The following is a 12,339-nucleotide window of genomic DNA, read 5'->3' on the forward strand; positions in this document are numbered from 1 at the left end:
CAACTGAATTTCAAGTTTCTTAAGGGGCAGTGACAGGATTTACTATTTCTTAGGTGGGGGAACATCTGTTTGTTTCTGTTTTTAATGCCCAGCACCTGACTCCCCAGGCTAGATTTGAAAATTTGCCCACGATAGAAGCTGAAACAAGAGATATTTGTTTTCTCAGCCTCCCTTGTAGCTTGAGGATTGGCAAGTGACCTAGTTAGACTGATTAGAAGCTAGTAATCGTAAGGATCAGGTACCGTGGAGAATTCATTGGAAGTAGCAATATTTGCCATTTCGGGAGTGGCAATGGTAGCCTTGCAGGCTGTGGGGGAGGGGATGTGGTGAGACAGGAAGCTTTGAAATTGTGTGGGTTATGAAAATGGACCCAGGAACTAAGCTGTATGTTTTCGGAAGGGGACTCTGGGAGCCCGCTGGAGGGGGAGGGGAGAGAATTGCCTGTGCCGGAGCAGAGAAGACACTATCTGCATTTAAATAATAAGAAGAGAAACCTACAGATGTCAGTGTTATGAATCAATGTCAAGCAGTTCATTCTTTTTTGTAGTCATTCAACAATCATTTACTGAAGACTTGTTGTGTGTCATATGTTGCTCTAGGCTCTGGAGATAGAACGACGGATGAGACAGATAAAATCCTCAACTCAAGGAGCTTATATTCTAGTGAGAGAGATAAGCCATCAAGGAAGCAGAAATATAGTCTAGGTATCAGCTATTTTGGACAGAGTTGTTAGAGAAGTTCTTTCTCTGAGGTGGCTACATTTCAGAAGAGCGTTAAAGTGAGGAAGTGTAGGACAGGTGCTTCAGGGAGAGGGAGAGCAGGAGCAAAGTTCCCGAGGTACAGTTGTACTTGACCTGCTTGAGGAATGGTAAAGAGGCTAGTTTACCTGGAGCTGAATGAACCAGGGGAAGATTGATAGGAGATGAGGCTGGAGAGTGTCAGGCACTGTGATGTGCTGACCAGATCCCCCTTTAATGGACTTGTTGTCCCAGCTCTGAGAGTACTGTGGACAGACCTTCCTCAGCTGCTGAGAGCCACCTCCACCAAGGTCATGCCCCTTCCTAGGGCTGCCAGCATCCAATGACTGATCAATGAGGGAATCTAAAGGCCCAGCATCTTGACCTAACTTAGGACAACTCTAAAACATCATTCCACCTCTAGAACTCTACATGACATTGGCCAAGACTCTTGTTGAGCCTATGTCAAATTTCAATTTCTTCCTCTGCCTGTTCTTGCTTTGTTCCCCTCCTCTGCACAGATGCTGATCCCAAGGACACTCCCTAATAAATACCTTGCCCTCTAGCCTCCGTCTCAGATGGGGAATCCAACCTGCAACAGAGAATTGGATACAGACTTGTGTAGGTGACTAATGTGTTATGGGAAGACTGTAGGTTTCTGAGCAAAGGAGTGATGTCATCAGACTTATATTTTAAAAGGGGTTGCTTGTCTGCTTTGTGCAGAAGAGACTGTCAGAGGAAAAGAGAAAGTTGGGGCAGTATTGCAATGATCCAGGCAAGAAATGATGGTAACGTAGACTAGAGAAGCATTGAAGGAGGTGATAAGAAATGAATCAGGATGTATTCCAAAGCCAGAGCTAAAAGGATCAAACAACGCTCTTTAACGCATCAAAGGGGCCGTTAGCCTTAACAATTAGCATCAGAAACAAGAGTGGATTTAAAACGTGGCTATTTTACAAGCACAATTATTGCTTACAATGTGCCACACTAATAAAAATCAAGTCTCGTCTCATATTCATTACCCAAATGGTCTACATCCTGGGAACAAATGTCACTGGGTTACCTGGTGGGATGCCCAGGTAGTGCTGGTGAGGCTGGTGGCCTATTCGCTGACTCTAATATCGGTTCCTGCTAGATACCAGGTGATGAACAATCATTTAGGGTCAATTTGTTCAGGTTTGTTTGAAAGGCCTATTGAATTCTGGCTTTTTCTGTGATTCCTTTTGCTCAATTCAAGGTCTATTGTGATGCCTTGAGTGTTAGCTGTCTCTTATTACTATAAAACATGGGCTTGGGACCTCTCCCACTGACCTTGTAACTTTCGACTAGTCATACCCACGGTGCGGCATGCAGGAACAAATGAAAGCAAACAGCAAACATTTCAGGGCTGTTCACACTTTTCTACGGCACTCTCCAATTTCTCCCTGCTGTTGACCCTTGTCCCTGTCTCTCATGTTTTCCCCCTGCCCCAGCAATTTGGACTTGACATTTAGACTTGCTCTTCCAAGTATTGATTCTCAGCGTTCTCTAGGAATTTTGACTCAGGTGTCTACTTTTGTCCTCCTGTTCGTGGCTGTCATATAGGAAGCCCTAGATTGGCTGTGGACCCAGAACCCCACCCCAATGCTGCCCTCCCTGGATGAATCCCCCACTGACGAGAGGCTGCCTCACCAGCTGGCTGTCTTTCCTCCCTGCTCCCGCTGTGGCTCTGTGGTCATCTACTCTTTGCATGGGTGCATGTCAGAAAATCCCACACCCAGCTTCTCTTTGCTCATTCTCCCTGTTTTGGGCTTTTCTTGGCATCTGCTCCTAATTTATGCTCTTCCGTTTTGACCACAGCCCCCTCCCTACCAACAGAGACCTCTCGGGCCTCTAAGGATGCAGGAACCACATCTTTTGCCACATTAATTCTAGCAATAAACGTCATTATTACAGCTCATATTCATGGCGCATATAGCTCTGCATCTGATGGTGCATGTGTTGGCGCAGGCCGCCATAACAAAACACCACAGCTTGGGGTGCGTAAACAGCAAAAATTTATTTCTCACCGTTCTGGAGACTGGAAGTTCAAGATCAAGGTATTAGCAGTTTGGTTTCTCCTGAGGTCTCCTTGGCTTGAGACGGTCACATTGTCTCTGTGTGTCCTCAAGTTGGTCTTCACCGTGTGTGTGTGCACATTCCTGGTGTCTCTTCCCCTTGTAAAAAAGATACCAGTCCTATTCGATTAGGGCCCTACCCTTATAACCTCGTGTAATCTTAGTTACCTCTTTAAAGGCCCTGTCTCCACATATAGTCACATTGAGGGTCAGGGCTTCAATATATGAAATTTGACGGGACACAATTCAGTCCATAATAGTGCATTCCCCACTTTGCCTACCAAATCTCATTTAATCCTCTCAGGAACTCCATGAGGTAGGTGGGTTCCCTTATCATCCCCATTTTACATATGTGGAAACTGAGGTTTACTTTGCGTAAGGTGAAACCTGTAATTTTAGGTGCATTTAGGCCTGAATTCCACATCTGAGTGAAAGCACAGCTCACTTCCTTAATCTTTCTTGTAGACATCTTCTCAAAGGTTATTTACCTCTTTTGTAGGATTTATGTCAGGTTACTCTAATTCTACTACAAGGTAGAGTATTCTATTAATACTCTAATATGGGTCTTTTTCTTCTATTGGCTGTGAGCTCCTTGGTGACCTCCAGAGCTACTTGGAGTCCACAATGACCTGTTCAGCTGTAAGGCTTGTACTGCCTCTGGTTCGTTGTGCAAGAGTCCTGAGAGACAGTGGAAGTCAATCCAATACAAGGGTGTAAATCATGGGGCTGTAGTTGGTGCAAGGCTCTGCGGTCTGCTTTTATTGCATTCTGGGAGGAGGACAATTTGATAAGTTTCCATGATTTGAAGTGGTAGTGAAAAAGCGTGTGCATGCAATTCATTCTATTCAATTTCACCATACACCAAGGTTTGTACCCTCCACCGCAGTCAAGACTCTGAGCAAACAGCTCCATCAACACGAGGACACGCTGGGTTCTCCTTTATAGCATGTTCAGCTCCTTCCCTATCCCAAATCCTTGGCAACAACGAATCTGACCTCCATTTTAAAAATTTTCCCATTTCAAAAATATTATCTTAATGAAATCATGTGGTATATAACCTTTCAGGATTGCCTTTTTCACTCAGGGTCGTTCTGGACATTCATTCAAATTGTGGTATGTATCAACAGTTCATTGCTTCCTATTTCTGAGTGGTAGTCCATGTGTATATGAATCACAGTCACTTAGCCATCCTGTTGAAGGATATCTAGGCTGATTCCAGTCTTTGCCTATCAAAAATTAAAACCACTATTTGGGCACCTGGGTGGCTCAGTTGGTTAAGCATCTGACTCTTGGTTTCAGCTCAGGTCATGATCTCACAGTTCATGGGTTCGAGCCCCGCAAGCTCCACACTGGCAGTGAAGGATTTCTCTCACTTCTCTCTGCTCCTCCCCCACTCACACTCCCCCTCCAAAATAAATAAATAAACAAAAAAACTATTGACATTTGTGTATAGGTTGTTGTGTGAACATTTCTCTAGAATAAATGTGTAAGAGTGCAATCGCAAGGTCCCTCTGGATGAGGGAAGAGAGTTTCAATTCCAGGGGGGACAAAGAAGGTTTCTGGATGGGGCCTCTTGCTGTAGTGGAGTTCCCTTTTGCTGTTTCTACCCATCTGCCTCAGTTATCTCTCGGTGGGGTAGGGGCGTCTAAGGCACGACCTAGATGGTTGCTTATTGTTGGTGAGGCTCCCTATTGGTCCCTCTTGTGAGTGATGTCTTGCATGATGTTGTCAGGTGGACTCCCATTCAATCTGAGGAAGAAATGAACCTACCTGGGCTGCCTTCTGTTGCTAGTCAGGAGTAGGGAAAGGCTGGGTCTGAGTTGTCTTCTTCTATCAGGTGGGAGCACATAAGACACTGTGCTGCTAGGTTGTTCTTTTAGTCTTGGGGTCTCAAAAGAGTTCATCTTCTTACCATCTTCCCAACTTCTCATTTTGCTGTTTCTTTCCTAATATCCAGGGTTTATAGTTGTGCTTAATGGGGAGGAACAGGGCGAAAGGGGTCTATGCAATCTTGTCTGGAACTGGAAGTCTGGACTGATTTTTAAGATAAGCAAAGAGGTGGCCATTTTAAGATAAAACTTGAGGTGATAGGTAATGGCTGTTTTTTACCGTCTTTTTTTTTTTTTAATCTATTCAGAGCAATATTACACAGCAGCAGCTCTGACCCTGACTGGTTTTAGCCTTTTGCATGTAAGAGTTCCCCTAGTTTTCACATATCTAAGCAGATTGCTACCCTCCCATTTTTATTATGGGGTAGGAGTGGAGTGGGTGGATGGAAATAGGAAGTTTCACCCTCATAGTGGACATTTGTTTCAAAGGACTCATGCCCCTTTTTCTAATTTCTTCTAGGGCAGAAATGACTATTGTGAAATTCAACCCATACTCCATGGCCTTATTGAGGTGGATCAATGGGAAGGTACTTCCCTGTTCTTTAGAACCAACGTTGAACATCAAGCTTTAGACAGACACCTGCCAGAGACTTAGCAAGCATTATATGTTCCATTTGTTCCAACAGCATGAAATTTATCTTTCTGAGAAAGGAGCACTTCGAATTTTGTTGGACTAATTTAAGAAGAGCTAATAGACACGATCTTTTATTTCCACCTTTTCTTTTTCTTGAGAGACAGAAGACACCTGCCAGAGACTTAGCAAGCATTATATGTTCCATTTGTTCCAACAGCATGAAATTTATCTTTCTGAGAAAGGAGCACTTCGAATTTTGTTGGACTAATTTAAGAAGAGCTAATAGACACGATTTTTTATTTCCACCTTTTCTTTTTCTTGAGAGACAGAAGACTAATGCATCCATGACAGGGGTCAGGGGCTTTAAGCTTCTGAAGTAGAATTTTTCCCAAGAATCTTCTGAATGATGCTCATAAGAATCCTGTAAGATAGGTATTATTTCCTCCATTTTATAGATGATGAAGCTCCATCTCGACAAGGGTAAATGACTTAACCCCTGTCTAATCAGGGACAGGAGAATCCACCCAGCTTTGAATCCTAGTCATGACTCAAAAACCCATGTTGTTCCCTTAATTTAGTTAAACTTTTATTAAGTGTCAAGCATTGTGTTAAGCTCTGTACACATCAAACGCTGTCTTAGCCAAGAAATGCTCTATTATAAATTTTTAAGTCCTGTGAAATTGTTCTCCTCAGTTTTCCTTTAGGTGAAAGCTACATGGACACAGGAGCAAGGTACAAATGTAATGGCCAGCAAGGGACATGATCCATTTCCCAGACTACAACTGTAAGGAAACTCTGTGTTCTTTATATCTGATGTCTTGAAGATAATGATATTGATTGTATTTCCATCCGAAACAGGATTTCCTGAATAAAGGATATAATTATAGTCACTATTTAAGTGATAGTTTAATGGGGAGATTTTTTAAAATTTATTTATTTTGGGGAGAGAGAGAGAGTGCATGTATGGGAGGGACAGAGCAAGACAGGGACAGAGGATCCCAAGTGGGCTTTGTGCTGACAGCAGAGAGCCTGATGTGGGGCTCAAACTCACGAACCGCGAGATCATGACCTGAGCCAAAGTCGGATGCTTAATCACCTGAGCCACCTGGGCGCCCCAATGGGGAGATTTTATAATAGATTAGATGTTATAATGTTCAGAAATGTAAATTTTACTCATATTAAGAAAACAACAATTTCTTTAATTCTGCATCATATTTCTCTTACCCTACTATGGTAAATATTTTCTGTCTTTTAACTTCATTTGGCTATGGCAACGGGTAGCGAAGGAAGAGTACAACTGTGAAGTCTTTGCAGCTAGAGACATCTGGTTGGAATTCCCGCTCTGCCACTTACTTTCTCTGTGACCTTAGGCAAGTGTCTTCAGTTCGCTGAACCTTAGTGTCTTCTGTGAGAAAATAATAGCACCTCTCTCATATAGCTGCTTAGAGGGTTGAATGTGGTTAAGTACCTGGCACATAGTAGGGTCCCCCAAATGCTAGTTCTTTCCCTGTTTCCTCTGTCCACTCTCAGAATGACCTTTGATTAAAAGGATTTATATTAAGTTCTTAGAGAGGAACAAGTCCCATTTCCCATTGAGTCTGAATTCCTGAGTTGAATCCTTTGTTTTGTCAATGACACATGTAGCAGAATCATCTCTTCCTGGGGCGCCTGGGTCATTCAGTCAGCTAAGCATCTGACTTCGGCTCAGGTCACGACCTCACATTTCTTGGGATTGAGCCCCCATCAGGCTCCCAGCTGTCAGCGCAGAGCCCGCTTCAGATCCTCTGTCCCTCTCTCTGCCCCTCCCCCACTCACACTTGCGCTGTCTCTCTCAAAATCTCTCTCTCTTAAAAATAAATAAACATTGGGGCGCCTGGGTGGCTTGGTCGGTTGAACGTCCGACTTTGGCTCAGGTCATGATCTCACGGTCTGTGAGTTCGAGCCCCGCGTCGGGCTCTGTGCTGACAGCTCAGAGCCTGGAGGCTGTTTCGGATTCTGTGTCTCCCTCTCTCTCTGCCCCTCCCCTGTTCATTCTCTGTCTCTCTCTGTCTCAAAAATAAATAAACATTAAAAAAAAAAATTAAAAAAATAAATAAATAAACATTAAAAAAAAAAAGAATAGCCTCTTCCTATTGCTTTGAAAAGTGTGTGCGATAGTCTCACCCCCACCATAAGCTAAAAAGGGCAGTCTGAGTTTTGGTTTCTGAGTTCAGAACTCTTTGTCGATGAGATTGTTATTGGCTTGTGTGCTGCAGAGCTAAAGATAGAGTTTTTGAGGCATGGAAAAAGCCTCCCCACCCAGGGGATTCTAGAAATTCCAGGCCTGAGAGGCAGAGATGGGCCCACGAGGACATAGGTGTCTGAAAGGACAATTTTCCCCAAGGCCAGAGAGGGTTTATTTTAGAGAAGGACTTTCTCATAAGGTGTCTCATGTAGTACCATGGATGTCTATGACCTTTTTATCATGAATTGCCAAGAGGTGGCTAGGACTGAAGGATAAGAGATATGAACTTGAGAGTTCAGATACAGATCTTTGGGCCACTTTTAGGCTTGGACAATAAGCATCTGCTAAGACTACAGGGCCCTGCCAGAATATCCTATAAGAACCTCTGTGAGGCAGGTTAGGTAAAGTACTATGGAAACAAGGAACTCTTGAATCTCAGTGACCTCACATGAAAGATGTTTATTTCTTGCTCACAGCCTTCATGGTTGACTAGGGACTCTGCTCCACATTGCATCCACGCCCTGGGGCCCACACAGGGAATAAACCCTCTCTGAAAACATTGCAAAGGATGCAGTGGATCTCAGAGAGCTTCTTCCTGGAGTGGCACACATCATTTCAGCTCACTTTTCGCTGGCCAAGGTAAGTCTTTTTTTTTTTTTAATTTTTTTTAATGTTTATTCATTTTTGAAAGACAGAGAGAGAGAGAGAGCACAAGCAAGGATGGGGCGAAGAGAGAGGAGGACACAGAATCTGAAGCAGGCTCCAGGCTCTGAGCTGTCAGCACAGAGCCCAACACAGGGCTCGAACTCAACAACTGCGAGATCATGACCCGAGCCGAAGCTGGACGCTCAACCGACTGAGCCACCCAGGTGCTCCTGGCCAAGGTAAGTCTTATGGCTACACCTAACTTTGTGCAGGTAGAAATACAATCCTACCATGTGCCCTGGAGGAAAGAGAACAGAATATTGTGAACAATCCTAATGCTTTTAACAGTCTGCCTTTCTGGTCATGGAATGCTCAGTTTACTCCCCTCTTATGCATAAAACATTCAGACTTAAATCAAAGGAAGCAATCCAAAGTCCCATTTAGTCTTGGCATCAAAGTTCAAAGTCCAACATCTCTGGGTCATGCACGGTAGTCTCTACATCTAGGAGTGATATGCAATGATGACTATTTCAGGTCTAGATGGAACTTCTCTTGATCCAGAGACGTATGAACTAACGCTGGAAAGTATCCCCACGTATATAGCATTCACAGTAGAATAGAGGCAAGCTAATGGCAATAACATTTCTATTTTACAATTGGAAAAATGGGAGACGTTGGCCTGTAGAGATTCTACTGGGCAGGGATTGGAAGGGTCCTCTGTCAAGGAAATGGAGAACACTTAATTATTCAGCCCCAGTTCTATTTCCTAGCTCTTAGTCACTCTCTTGGGCCTCATTTAGAAAGGCATGGGAGGGCATATTCTCCTTGGGGGATAAGCCACTGCATCAATCTACTTTGGCTCAGTCATGTCAAACTGCCACAGACTTTCTTTATCCAGGCCCATGGCTTCTTTGTCAGTACAGCTCCCTCAAAAAATTTGCTTTTTATCTATTTAATTCCACTTACGTGTATATTCCAGTAACCACACACACTTCTTCTGTAGATATCTTTGTTTTGATTTAAATGAAAGGACTTTACTACTCTTTGATGGGAGAGCTATGTTCTCATATTTGTAACAATTATGAGAGGTTAGTTGTTTATGCTATACTAACAAACAAATGCAAAATTACAGCGGCTTAAATAAATAAAGATCTGGTCTCTCGCTAGTGCTTTGAGACCATTGAAAGTCGGCTGAGAGCTCTACTCTGTCCCTTCACTCTGGTAACCAGGCTGAAAGAAAAGAAAGCATAGTGAATCACAGTGTGGCTCTTTGAAGTCCTTTCTTGAAGGTATGCCTTATACCCACTCACACTTCACTGGCCAATGCAAGCCCAATGGGCACAACTAATTTCAAGTGGGAAGAAAGTAAGTCCTGCCCAGTGCACTGGAAGGAGAAAGATCTGGAATATTTGTGAATAGTATTAATCACTATCGCAAACTACCTGGACTTCTGCATGATCTATTGTAGGGCTTCCAAAATATGGTTAAGATGGCATTTCCTACCAGCCAGACCCATGAAACTTTGGGACCGATGATCTGATACAGACATAATTGTACTGGGGTAATATTTTACTATTAACTGGTATGTTTTCCTTTCTCTGTAAGTACTTTTGCCCCATGGCTCCTCTCTCGCCTCATCTCCTTGGGCACCCAGGACTTACTGAATCAGTGAAGGAAGGACACAGCACAGTAAGAGAATACATTCTCAGCTGGGGTGGAGATCTGTGGAAGATTTCAAAATAAATGGTTCAAGCTCCTAGCAGAAACAGTGGGTTGAAAGAATGGGTTTTGAATCTCAACAGCCTGTGTTTTGAGTGCCAAAAATCAATATTTATGCCATAAACAGTAGATTGGTGATGCCACATGCTGAGAAGGTCGGTTCTCCTTCCTTAGACTCGGTAAGGATTCTGTTGTCAGGGTAGTAGAGAAAAGGGGACATACAGATAAAAACTGGAGTGGTCTGACCCTGTACTGTAGGCTCCCTCCCCAGGTTTTCTTGATCTCTTATCATTTTTTTTTTAACTTAACCGATTTACAAAAGTAAATCACCGTGGCTCTTTGTCTCAGAGAGCTCAAAACCTTGGGGGAGGGAACAGATATGTTAAGAAATAATTATAGAATATTCAGCAAAGATTTAAATACCAGAAGTGCAATTGTTAGGGGAGAAGAGGAAACTGGTGTCTCTATGGGAATCAGGGACAAGAAAAAAGCTTACAATTTCCCACCTCTTCTAGGGAAAAGCAGGGACAGAGCTCATGCAGCATTTCTTAAAAATGCTATTATTACTCTTATTCCATTCCTTCTTCATCCTCTGCCACCCCCACCCCCCACCATAAACTGGTTTCCATTGTACTCATGCTCAGAAATTCCTGCTTTTTTCCAAATTGGTCCTTCCTTGCCACAAAAGCATAAGATCTTCCATTGATTGATTGATTGATTTATAATCTTTTTTTAAAAGATTTCTTTAATGTTTTTTATTTTGAGACAGAAAGCACATGCATGAGTGGGAAAGGGACAGATTGAAAGAGAGAGAGAGAGAGAGAGAGAGAGGGAGGGAGAATCCCAAGCAGGCTCTGCACTGTCAGCTCCATGCAGGGCTCAATCTCACCAATTGTGAGATCATGACCTGAGCTGAAATCAAGAGTCAGACACTTAACCCGCTGAGCCACCCAGGCACCCCTAAATCTTTTTTTTTTAGTTTATTTTGAGAGAGAGGGAATGAGTGCTCTACTCCACAGGGGTGGGATAGGAGCAGAGAGAGAGGGAGAAAGAGAATCCCAAGCAGGTTCCTTACTGTCAGTGCAGAGCTGGACATGGGGCTTGAATTCAAGAACCATGAGATCATGACCCGACCTGAAACCAAGAGTCAGATGCTTAACTGACTGAGACATGCAGGCACGTACCCTTCCTTTTATTTATTTATTTTTTTAATGTTTATTTATTTTTGAGAGAAAGAGAGAGATACAGAGAATCCCAAGCAGGTTCCTCACTGTCAGTTCAGAACCTGACACCAAGCTTGAACTCACACACTGGTGAGATCTTGTCCTGAGCCAAAGTCAGGAGTCTGACACTTAACCAATTGAAACACCCAGGTCCCCCAAGATCTCCCTTTTAGACCTTCCTCAACACAACCATCATGGCTGCCTCATGTCAGAGGAAGATTTACCGTGAAGCTAATGAGTCTTAAGCTTCAGGGCCCCTCACTTTCCTGGGTCCCTCCCAAGGCCATGGGAGGGGCCTAAGTGATAGGCTCACATTGTCATAGGATTTTCTACAATGAACAAAAGTATTTCAACAGCAATTGGTTACAATAACTGTCTCATTCTCCTCCAACTTCCCCTCTTTTACATTTCCCCTAACGTTAAAGTGGGTATGGAAAAGCTATGATCCTAGATGGGATCTGGCTGTAAGGAAGTGGAACTAGGAGTCTATATTAGTTCCTTAGGGCTCGTGTAACGTTTCACAAACTCAGTGGCGTAAAACAATAGAAATTTCTTCTCTCATGGTTCTAGAGGCCAGATGTTCAAACTTAAGGTTCAGCAGGGCTCCCTTGGGGGGTTCTGGAAAGCAGTCCGATTTTTGGCCCCGAATCTTCTAGCTTCTGGTGGCTGCCAGGATTCCTTGGTGTTCTTTCGCTTTATGGCTACATCATTCCAATCTCTACCTCTGTCTTCACATCACCTTCTCCTCTGTGAGTGTAATCTCTCTTTGCCTGTCTCTTATAAGGATACCTGTCGACAGTATTTAGGCTTCACCTGGATAGTCCAGAATAATCTCTTTATCCTTGAGATCTTCAAGATTCTTAATTATATCCCCAACACTCTTTTTGTTTATAAGGTAGCAAGGGCATGTTCCAAAGATTAAGATCTGGTATCTTGGGGTTGCCGTTATTCAGCTCACTAGAATCATTTTAATTGTGTTTAGCAGGATACATCCGTGCAGCCTGCAATCATTTCTTTGCACAGTTAAGTAGCTGCTAGCCATCCAGATAAAATTACCCTCCTTCCCAAGGTGGTGACTCACCTCATATTGTCACATGAAGGCACAGGGCCGTATTGTGATGTGAAACTGCCCCATAGGGGCCTGGAACCAGAAGTATATAGAGTTAACTAACTGGGATTTAAATAAAAACTTTAAAAAAAAAAAAAGGAAGTATGTAGCTAGGTCGTGGAGG

General features: G+C 43.3%; 1 long non-coding RNA gene across 1 annotated transcript in view; it reads right to left on the bottom strand.

The window, feature by feature from the left end:
• LOC106972914 (uncharacterized) overlaps nt 1–12,339 on the bottom strand; it is a 95,293-nt gene that overhangs the window by 68,672 nt on the left and 14,282 nt on the right. Inside the window, exon 2 of the long non-coding RNA XR_008290092.1 lies at nt 2,786–2,932. This is a non-coding gene — a long non-coding RNA (uncharacterized LOC106972914). The remainder of the gene's footprint in view (nt 1–2,785; nt 2,933–12,339) is intronic.

The sequence above is a fragment of the Acinonyx jubatus genome, chromosome X, assembly GCF_027475565.1.
Source record: "Acinonyx jubatus isolate Ajub_Pintada_27869175 chromosome X, VMU_Ajub_asm_v1.0, whole genome shotgun sequence".
In the NCBI taxonomy this organism is placed as follows: domain Eukaryota; kingdom Metazoa; phylum Chordata; class Mammalia; order Carnivora; family Felidae; genus Acinonyx; species Acinonyx jubatus.